The sequence below is a fragment of the Microtus pennsylvanicus genome, chromosome X (genome assembly GCF_037038515.1).
Source record: "Microtus pennsylvanicus isolate mMicPen1 chromosome X, mMicPen1.hap1, whole genome shotgun sequence".
Taxonomy (NCBI): Eukaryota; Metazoa; Chordata; class Mammalia; order Rodentia; family Cricetidae; genus Microtus; species Microtus pennsylvanicus.
In genome coordinates, this window is record NC_134601.1 from 138191394 (window position 1) to 138202414 (window position 11021).

General features: G+C 46.8%; 1 long non-coding RNA gene across 1 annotated transcript; it reads right to left on the minus strand.

Moving 5' to 3' along the window:
* Positions 1 to 6801: 6801 nt before the first annotated feature.
* Positions 6802 to 10230, minus strand: LOC142841095 (uncharacterized). Its single transcript, XR_012909015.1, has 3 exons — positions 10152 to 10230; positions 8872 to 8968; positions 6802 to 8080 (listed from the first exon to the last, which is right to left on the minus strand). It is a non-coding gene; the product is annotated as an uncharacterized LOC142841095 (long non-coding RNA).
* Between the last annotated feature and the right edge of the window lie 791 nt (positions 10231 to 11021).

An 11021-nucleotide genomic window follows, 5' to 3' on the forward strand; every position in this document is an offset into this window, starting at 1 on the left:
ACATTGAAAGATCACTTTATCTGGATGGAATTAGAATGACCGAGCCACCTTGAGTGGCCAACCCGTTACACAGAGCAAGAGATTCCTTCTCATGGTTCATGCAGAGGGTAAGTTGAGGAGCCCAACTCTGACTAATAGAAAAGGAAACCCTTTTCCCTTTGCTGTTTTACAGATGGTCAACTTGGAGCCAAAGATCACACCTGTTTCTTCTTTGGGGTATATCCTTAATAACTGGAACTGATTTGACCCTTAGAGCTTGAAGAAAAAAAATTGGGTGGTGTTTATGTGCTGTTAGACTTTGCTAGAACACCAGCTGGGGATGGAAGCATTCATGGTCCCATGATAGGACAACTAGACTTATGTGACCAGGGGGCAGAGACATGGTCTGGGATTCTTTATATGAAAACTTTCTTTGCTTTGAGAGGGAAATCCCATCTACAGAGAAATGCTACATAGATTCCTGAATCTTAGGACCTGACTGAAGTTCAGCCCCTAAAGCCCTTACATGTACTTCTGAGGGAAAGAAATTGTCCAAGAGCCTCCATCTAGGAAGGAGATACTTACAATGTCTCCTTGATGCTCACCCTGTCTAGGGGAGCCCAAATCCCACACTCCTCCAGACCTAAAACCAACATAGGCAAACTCTCAGAGGACCCCAGTGCTTTCCAGGGATTAGCCCAATCCCATGATTTGACGTGGAAAGATAGCAAGCTGGGTTTTTCTTTTTAATGTTTAGGTGTTTTGCCTGCGTGTATGTTTATGCACCACACATGTGCCTGGTGTCCACAGAGGCCAGAAGAGGGTGTCAAATTTCCAGTTCTGGAGTTAGAGACATTTGGAAGCCACAATGCTGTTGTTGGGAATTGAACCTGGGTCCTCTGGAAGAGTAGCCAGGCCTCTTAACTGCCAAGCCATATCTCCAGTCTAACACCCACGAAGAAAAATCATATGGGGATGAAATAGAGAAGGTAATTGAGTGAAGATATATTTACTTGGACAGGACAAAGAGAAGACTGTTACCTAGTAGGCGCAGTCCCCACGAGTGACTCTGAATGGCAGTATAGTCAGGGGAGCTGGAGACAGATGACTTCCTTCCTTCCTTCCTTCCTTCCTTCTTTCCTTCCTTCCTTCCTTCCTTCTTTCCTTCCTTCCTTCCTCCCTCCCATCCTCCCTCCTCCCTCCCTCCCTCCTTCTTTCTTTTCCTTTTTGTTTTCCCCCTTGAAACCTGAGTTAAGAGATGGCCATAGCAGCCATGTGGGTGCTGGGAATCTCATCAGGGTCCTCTACAAGAGCAAAGAGGTCCCTTAACCACTAAGCCATCTTTCCCGCCCCTCAAACAACAACAGAAACCTTTGAAAGGCAAGCTAACCTTGAGTGTGTGAGGACACGTAGCTGACTGATGACAACCCAGAGCTCTGGGATTACTGTCAAAGTTGGCACCGGGATCTCTATGGAGGACAGAGGCCACTGATTAAAATGCAAGCACCAAGGCGTTCCTTAGCAGGGGAACAGAGATTAAGACCGTCTTTGAAGATTTAGTTTTATTATTTTTATGTGTGTGAATGCACGAGAGAGTGCCTCATGTGTCCAGGTGTCCATGAACACCCAGAGAGGGCACAGAATGTCCTGATCTGACAAGAGGTTGGGAACTGCTTGACATGGCCCTGGGAAACAAACCAGGTCCTCTGCAAAAGCAGTGACCTTAACAGGGAGCCAAGTCTCCAGCCCAAAGATTCCTATCTTTAAAAAAAGCTACACTTTCTTCCTTCTGCGGACACAAGCGCATGCCACAGCACCCATGCAGAATTCAGAGGAAAACCTGCGGGAGAAATCAGTTCTCTCCCGCCACCACATAGCCACAGGGTTGGAACCCAGGTCATTGGGCTTGGTGACAAATGCCTTTGGCCACTGAGTCACCCTGCTGGCCCGAGAGTGGTGTGTTGATATTCATGGTGGTTATGGGAACAGTCAGCTTATAATAATTCATTTAGTCATGCCTTTTTTTTTTGCTGTGTCTACTTTATTTGGGCTTTTGGTCTTTAGTTTCCTCAACCGTCCTTCAAGCATCACATTTTCCATAACCCACAAGGACTTGGTTTTGATGTTCTTGGTGCTCAGAAAACCTTGATACTTTTTTTTTCTTCTCTGCCTCTCAGGTGTTGGGGGCCACCATGCCTAGTCTGCAGCATTTCTTGTTGTGTATCTCAGAAGGCTTAAAAAGAATCTGCCTAAACTCTTGAATGATTCCAGACTTTCTAAAGTAATTCAGGGAGCATAGGCAACCCTACAGCCTTCCTAGAGTGACTCAGGGAAGCCCTGATCAAACGTGCCAACTTAGATCCCAAGTCAACAGAGGACTCCCGGTCTTCAGAGACTGCTTTAATTGTCTGTATCTGCAACCATGAGCGTAATTTTGTCTGCTCTGATCCTGGACATCAAGCAGAAATTATAGACAATTCCCCTGGGGCCTGATAATACCTGATAATTTCCTCAAGAAAGCAACTAAGGTGTTCTGTAATCCAGACCAGGAGGAAACGAGGGAAAGAAAATGCCAAGAAAAGGAAGGCCACCTTGTTAGTTAGTGGTGCCCTCCATTACTAAAGAGCTGCTGGGACTCTTAGTGTCTCTTACTAGATGGTGGTGTAAGTGTGGAAGGACGGGTGTTTCAGGAGGGAGTGGCCAAGCAGAAAGCAAGGGTCACCACCCAAACCTTGTCCTAATTGTCAGCAAGGCATTGGAGAGCAGATGAACCACTTTTCCGGTGGCAAAGGCTCGGGTGCACAGAAAGTAACCCCATCTTGGTCCAACAAGAATAGGCCTGAAGGAGCTTGGGGTTGTCCTATACCTCTACCTGACATGCAATATGTCTATGTGAATCTTGGGTAGCCCTGATGGCAGAGGGACAAGAAATAAACTTCCTATTAGATACAAGTGCTTCTTGGTCAGCCCTTCAGTCTAATCCCAGTTCTCCTCCTGATAGTACCACCATGATAGAAGTCTCTAGAAAGCATATGGCTTGCTGCTGGTTTACCAACTCTTTCTCCCCAATGGAAACTGAGAAGAGTTCCTCTTCCCATGTCCCTGATAGTTCCAGAGAGCCTTATTCTTCTGGGAAAAGATCTCATGTCCCTGTTGGGGACATTTATGGTCCGGGACAGGACATCATTCTCCCTTTAGTAGAGACTGAAATCAGTTCAAGAGTGTGAGCTACTTAGGAGGCAGACTCCAAGACCACCTGCACCTCACTAAAATCCATCCTGAAGACTTTTCTCTATTTCCCCATCACCCGTAGGAACTTTTAAAACTTGAAGCATGAGAAAGCTTACAAAACATCATAGCTAATCTGAAATAGTAGGGTTTAACTTAGTGATTCCCTGTAGCACCCCTATTCTGGGTTCTCAAAATGTAGTAGTGAGTGGAGACTATTCTACTCTTCTCACTTAGATCGCAGAGGACTCCAAATGGTTTATTGTCCTAGACTTAATGGAAGTCTTTTTTGTATCCCTTTACATCTTGTGTTGGATAGCTTTATGTTAACTTTTATGTCAGCTGGAGTCATATGAGAGGAGGGAGCCTCAATTTAGACAATGCCTCCATAAGGTTGGGAGGTAGGCAAGTCTGTAGGGCATTTGCCTAATTAGCGATTGATGGGGAGGGTCCTGCCCATTGTAGGTGGAGGTCCTGGGTTCTATAAGAAAGCAGGCTGAGCAAGTGAGAGGAGCAAGCCAGTAAGCAGCGCCCCTCCATGGCCTCTGCATCAGCTCTTGCCTCCAGGTTCCAGCCCTGCTTGAGTTCCTGTACTGGCTTCCCTCAGTGATGGACTATGATGTTGTGGAGGTGTAACCAAACAAACCCTTCCTCTTTGCTTGCTTTTTGGTCATGGTGTTTCATTGCAGCAATAGAAACACTAACTAAAACACATTTGGAGCCTCAATACCTATTTTTTTTCCAAGACCCAACTCCCCTGGCTAGCCAATTCACCCGGTTGGTCCTGCCCCGGGGGTGCAGGCTCAGGCCCCACTCTTTGGGTGGGCTTTAGCTAAGGACTTTAGCTTGACTTCTTGAGCTCTCAAGCCAAGATATGGATGACCTCCTTCCTGTGTCCCCACAGATAGAAGATCCCCAAGAAGGAAGGAAAGCATTTTGAATTTCTTAACTGAAAGGGGCTAGAAGGTCACCAACAGCCAGTCAGGTACTTCAGAGAGGTCATGCCTAAAGGAGAAAGACTTGAGAACCAGGTGCAACTTATTCCTTCCTTCCCTCTACTGAAAACGTTTGAAGACTTTTAGGAGTTTGAGGAATTAAGGACTCTCCAGGTTCTGGATTGACCATATGGAAGAAATTGTCTGACTTCTCTATCAGCTACTGAGAGACCCATGTAAAATGAAAACACAAACCCTGACTTCAGGGCCAGGAAGCTAAGGCCTTACGCAGGTACTCCTAGGGCCCTGCTTTGAGTCCTTCCACTAGTAAAGACTTCAGCCTCTAAATAACTGAAAGGAAAAGAATGGCTTTGGGGTGCTTACCCAGTTTTAGGGCTCATTCAATGACCTATAGGCTACCTTGGCTAAGAACTGGATCTCAAATCGAAAGGCTGGCTTGCATGCCCCAGACCTTCTAAGCCAGTCCCTGCTCCAGACACATCTAAATTGACCTTGGGACATGATTGGACTGTACATCTCCAATAAGATGACAGGACAATTGGAATCCAAAGGGAGTCTGGTTAACCAAATACAGACTCTTAAAAGATCAGGCTTCACTCCTGGAGGGCCCAGCTGTTCAAATACAAACATGCTGCACCTTCAATGCTGTCACTTTCCTCCTGCAGGAAGACCACAGGGAAGACAGTCTGCAAGCCGACTGAACAAATAGTCTTACAAACTTCTATTGGTATGGAAGACTAGGAAAGTTCCCGGCAAACTCTGATGATATCTTCTTTATGGGTGCCAATGCCTTCATTGAGCACAGGATCCACTGAGCCACGTATGCTATAGTAACACTTTGTGATACCCAACCCTGCCAACCAGCAGTAAGGTAGCTGATTTCATAGCGCTAACCAGAACTCAAGAATTATGTCAAAACAAGAGAGTCCCTCTCTACACCGACTGTAAAGATGCCATTTTAGTCTCCCATGCCCATGCCACAATGTGGAAGAAGAGAAACTTCCTTACAGCGGGATGATCCCTTATTTAATGTCATCAAGAAACAGTCTGCTTTCTGTCATATTTCAACCCAAACAGGTGGCAGTCACCCACGGTAGAGGACATCAAAGGAGAAGAGATGAGGTGCATACTTGCTCAAACTAGGTTACACCAGAGGCTTTCCTTCCCTGGCTGTCCTAATCTGTGGCTTCCTTACCCTTTGGCCGCTCTAACCATGAGAGGAAAGGACTTCTCTTTTACCTGTTCTGTGGTTATTGGCTCTTAGTCAGCATGACTCACTCATCTTTCTGATTACTAGATCTTTCTATGACAGGACATCCAACCCTGAAGAGACATCCCTGTGAACCTAGCCCCTGAAGCATTCTGGGATGGGTCAATCTTTGTTTCCTTTTATCGAGACAGGGTTTCTCTGTGTAGCCCTAGTTGTACTGGAACTCTCTGTAGACCAGGCTGGCCTTGAATTCAGAGGTTCACCTGCCTCTGCCTCTCAAGTGCTGGGATTAAAGTCCACCACCCGGCCCGGGATGGGGCAGTTTTACCAGTCAATATTCTGGCTTCTCCTCCACCCTGTAAATGGAAATCACTGATAGCAGAGTGGAGGAGGACCCTGTCTAGTTGATCCAGACTGGCCACAAATAGAACCCTTGGAAGCAGGAAGATGGCTTCACTTGTGTACCTGGAGGAGACAAGCTACTCTTTATTCCTTACCTGACTAATGCTGATGGAGTACGCTCTGGAGTATCGCAGACTTCCTTTCTTCTCAACCTCTGGAAGAGTGACCTGGCAAAGTCACTCTTCTTGATAGCAGACACTTTCGTCCATGAACCTGGTGCCTTTGTTTCTCTGTATTTCCTTTATTTAAAAATTTTTAATGGTGGTGGCACACACCTTTAATCCCAGAACTCTGGAGGCAGAGGCAGGTGGATCTCTATAAGTTCAGGAACTCACCAAGGCCAGATGGCCCGGGTCTGAAAAAGCATGGGATAAATCCGGACTAGCTGAACATAGCGGACAATGAGGAATACTGAGAACTCAAGAACAATCGCAGTGGGTTTTTGATCCTACTGCACGTACTGGCTTTGTGGGAGCCTAGGCAGTTTGGATGCTCACCTTAGGAGACCTGGATGGAGGTGGGCGGTCCTTGGGCTTCCCACAGGTCAGGGAACCCTGATTGCTCTTCGAGCAGATGAGAGAGGGGGACTTGACGGGGGAGGGGGAGGGAAATTGGAGGCGGTGGCGGGGAGGAGGCAGAAATCCTTAATAAATAAATAAATTAAAAAAAGAAATATAAAAAAAAACAACAAAACCAGCCTGGCCTACAGAGGGAGTTCCAGGACTGGCTCCATAGCTACTGGGAAACCCTGTCTCGAAAAACAAAAAACAAAAAAAAAAAAGCAACGTTTTTATTTGATTATTTATGTGTGTGTGTACAGTATGGAGATCAGAAGACAACTGCAGGAGTTATCTTCTTCCATCGTGAAGGTCCAGGGGACAGAACTCAGACTGCCAGGCCTGGTGGCGAAAGCCTTTACCTGCTGAGTTGTATTACTGGCTAGTTTCCCTGGATTTTAAATAAAGCAGGACACAGACATTGTAAAGGAAAGTTGATTTATTAAGTTTGGCCAAGTGGGGAGGTGGAGAAGTGTAATTTCTTCCCCATTGTGCCTTTGTTCATTTTACAATTTCTAGAAAGTCATAAGACAACCCCTAGAAAATATGTAAATGAGGCATGCTAATTGGTTCTTTCCTAAGAAAAGGCAGATCTGGGCCTCTTGAGTGCGGGGTTTTAGGTGTGCATTGCCATGCCTACTACCAATGATGTACTCTCTATAATCTTAATATATTTTCATTTTGCTTTTGAATATGTTTATAATTGAAATAGAATTATATTGATTTCCCTCTCCCTTTCTTCCCTCCAACCTTTCCCAGTTCTCCTCCCGTGAATCCCTCCCATGTCCTCTTGTACTCTCAAGTAGATAGCCTTTTTTCTTTATTGTTTTATATATATGTGTTTGTGTGTGTGTATGTATGCACACACACATACACACAACCTGCTGAGTCTGTTTTTGTTGGTGGTGTGTATATAGCTTCAAGGCTGACCACTCTGCATTGGACAACCAATAAGGTGGCTAATTCTCCTTCTTTCAGAAGCCATTGGTTGCCTATAGCTCTTTGTCTAGGGGTGGGGCCCCATGAATTTTCCCCATTCCATGTTAATTTGTCCACTGATATTGTCATTGTTCTGTTTTGTTTATACAGCCATTTCTAGGAGTGTCTGCAACTGGTAGTTTCTCTTTCACCCACCAGTTCCTGAATAACCACTCTAAGGCTAAATATTAATCACAAACTGTTTGTCCTATCAACTTAGGCTTATTATTAACACATATTATTATAACTTAAATTAACCCATTTCTATTAATCTGTATATCGACACGTGCCCTGTGGCTCCTGGTAATGTTCTGGCATCTTACTCCTTCAGCATCTGCTGGCATCTCCCAGACTCCACCTTCTTTTCCCCTGTATCTTTGCTTTGATTTCCCGCCTGACTCTATTCTGCCTGACTATTGGCCAAATTAGCCTCTTTATTAACCAATGGTAACAAGACACATTCACAGCATACAGAAGGGCATCCCACATCGGGTGACTGTTTCACAGCAGACTTCCTGGTATTCTAGCTAAAACAATCTTTCTGCCCCTCTTCCTGGATGTTCTCTGAGCCATAGACGCAGGTGCTATGATGGAGATGTAGCGACTGGGGCAGGGCTGCCCATCATCTGTTGATGTCTACATTGTATCCAGTTGTGGTTGTCTGTGATGGTCACCATTTGCTTTAAAGAGAGGCTTCTTTGATGAAGGGTGGTAGTTGTGTTTATCCTGGAAAGGCGGCTCTCCAAAGTAACGAAGTTTTCAAGTTGGGGCTGAGGAAAATAAGGGTTTTAAAGCTCTCCCATTTTTGAAATAGAAAAGAGTCTCAGGGATCTTGTGGGGTAGAAGATCCTGTCCCATTCTAGGCCAAAGAGACTTCTTTGTTCCTAGATCCATCTTTTGGCAGGTAGAGAGTGGAAACCTTTATTCCTTTTCTCTGGAGGGCAGCCTCACGCTCTAGACTCCTGTAGGAGTGGAAACCTTTGTTCCTTTTCTCTGGAGGGCAGCCTCACGCTCTAGACTCCTGGAGGAGGAGTGGAAACCTTTGTTCCTTTTCTCTGGAGGGCAGCCTCACGCTCTAGACTCCTGTAGGAGTGGAAACCTTTGTTCCTTTTCTCTGGAGGGCAGCCTCACGCTCTAGACTCCTGTAGGAGGAGTGGAAACCTTTGTTCCTTTTCTCTGGAGGGCAGCCTCACGCTCTAGACTCCTGTAGGAGTGGAAACCTTTGTTCCTTTTCTCTGGAGGGCAGCCTCACGCTCTAGACTCCTGTAGGAGGAGTGGAAACCTTTGTTCCTTTTCTCTGGAGGGCAGCCTCACGCTCTAGACTCCTGGAGGAGGAGTGGAAACCTTTGTTCCTTTTCTCTGGAGGGCAGCCTCACGCTCTAGACTCCTGGAGGAGGAGTGGAAACCTTTGTTCCTTTTCTCTGGAGGGCAGCCTCACGCTCTAGACTCCTGTATGCCTGTTAAACACTAATTTCCTATGTGGTGACAGTCTGAGAGCAGCAGGGAAAGCTCCCAGCCTCTCCCAGCATTTGTTCTTCTGAGGACTTGAGCAGAGACTCACGTTTATATGGTGGCTCAACAGTCCACAGATCCAAGTATCTTTGACGGCTTATCTTCTGAAATCAGATGTTCCAGGATCGTTTTCCTGCCCCACATACCTGTGATAAGGGAATTTTGAAATGATGTAAGTTAAGTTACAGGCCAGAGAATGGAGGAAGAGAAGAGATCAGAGGGGATTATTTTAACTGACAGCTTCCAACTAAATCGACAAAGAAAAAGACAAAACGGCTGGACTACATTATTTGTCTGTGTGCTGCAGACTGCCCATGAAGGTCACTTCAATTTCGGCTTTCAGAAAACACTAACTAAAAAGCCTCGAATTTGCTTACGGACTAACCCAATCCCGAGACTCTGCCCCATTTGCTTTGTCCTGGCCTTTATGATCATAGGTGTAAACAATTTATTTCTTTCCCCCAACATTTCATTCTAAAGCATACGGGTTCCTTAGGTTCATAACTAGCGATTCCAGCTGCTGGTGGCTTAGGAAATGTATCCCAGGTCCAGTTTTTACCTCCTAGCATTGATTCAGAGGCCTCTTTGAGTTTGGAACATTGATTTGATTCTGGTAGCAGTCTTGCTACAAGGAGTTCTGGGTCTTTTTCCTGGGCAAGACGTATGGCTCTACTGTTCGATTTTGGAGGTCACAGAGTGGCGGTTTCAGAAGTAGCTCCTGGAAAGAGCATTTTGGGGTAGTGGGAGAGCGAGTTTGAGTAGGATGGCAGAAGGAACACTGGGCCAACCCTTCACCGGCTGTATCAAACTTGGTTCTTATCCACCCTCCTGACTCCTGGGTCAGATCAGGTTAGTAGGACTCTGGGAGACCCTCCCGCGAGGGACATTTTGCAGATTGGGTTTCGGCCAGTGCAGTCAGCCCTCCTGTGGCTTCAGGTGCGTGACTAAGATTTCCGGCTCAGGCGTGCCCCGGGCCTTTCCGGGCCTGGCTACCGCCCCCGAGCCGCTGTGTTGGAGCCTGCGTCCCAGCAGGGGCGAAAACGACTGCGGTGGCCGCGTTCCAGAGCCGGAGCCTCAGCGCCCTCTGACGGGCGCGCCTGGGAGGGCGGGGCCTATGCACAGATGCACCGCCCCTTCAGACCTTGGCAGTGGGCGGGGCTGCTGCGCCGGTTCCGGGCAGAGGCAGCCCAGATTTCGCAAGGACGTGACCTTGAGGGGAAAAAAATCCCCTAATGTGTCACACGGGTTGCTAATCCGGGCTAGCGAGCTGAACTAGTTTCGAAGCCCAGAGAGGGAGGGAGGGAGGGACAAGGACCTAAACGTTCATACCGGGGATTCGTGGCGAACAGCCCCTCCATCACCGCCGGGGCGTGCTTTGTGCCCGGGGCCGGAAGTGGGTACGTGTCTGCTTCCCGACTTTGTCCGAGCCTGCCCTTGGGATGACGTCACTCCACTGAGCGTCAGCAGACTGAGCCAACAGTTGCCTCCCCTCTTTCACTCCGCGAGCTCTTTGTTCAGGTGGAATCGTCCAGCCCCACAGGGAGCTAGGGTTTTCATCAAAAGGATGGTTTTAGCCAAGGCAGTTTAAGGATTCCTCTCAAAAATTAGAGTGGATGGGCTGCCTCATCCTGATCTCACATAGGCAGTGGTTTTTTATCTTCTTACTGGAGTTTCCCCTCCCCCGCGGGGGAGCGTGGGGCAGGACCGAGGTGATTAAGTGCTTGTTCCACCAACAGCATCATGAACAGCATCTGAAGAAACCGCGTCTGTTAGATGTCTTCAACAGCTTGATCAGGCTGTTGATTACAACAACTTGGTGGTGGAGAGATAGAATTTTGTGAAAAGAGAGTCAAAAATTGTCTTATTTTAGAAACTTTAATAGCCATTTGCCTTAATTTTTCTATCTGACCTAATGTGTGTGTGTCTCTACACCTGCACACGTGGAGTACATGAAATCTAGAAGACAACCTTGGGTGCCCTTCCTCAGAATACATCGACTTTATTTATTTTAAGATAGGGTTTGAAGCTTGCTAAATAGGCTGGGCTAGTTGGCTAATGAGCGCCAGGGTTCTGTCTGGTTTTGCCACCATGCTTGGCATTTTTTTTTTAAATGTGGGTTCTGGGGATCCAACTCAGATTTACTGACTAAGCTGTTTTCCCAGCCCTGACCTAAATTTTTTAAAATTAAAAAAACTGTGC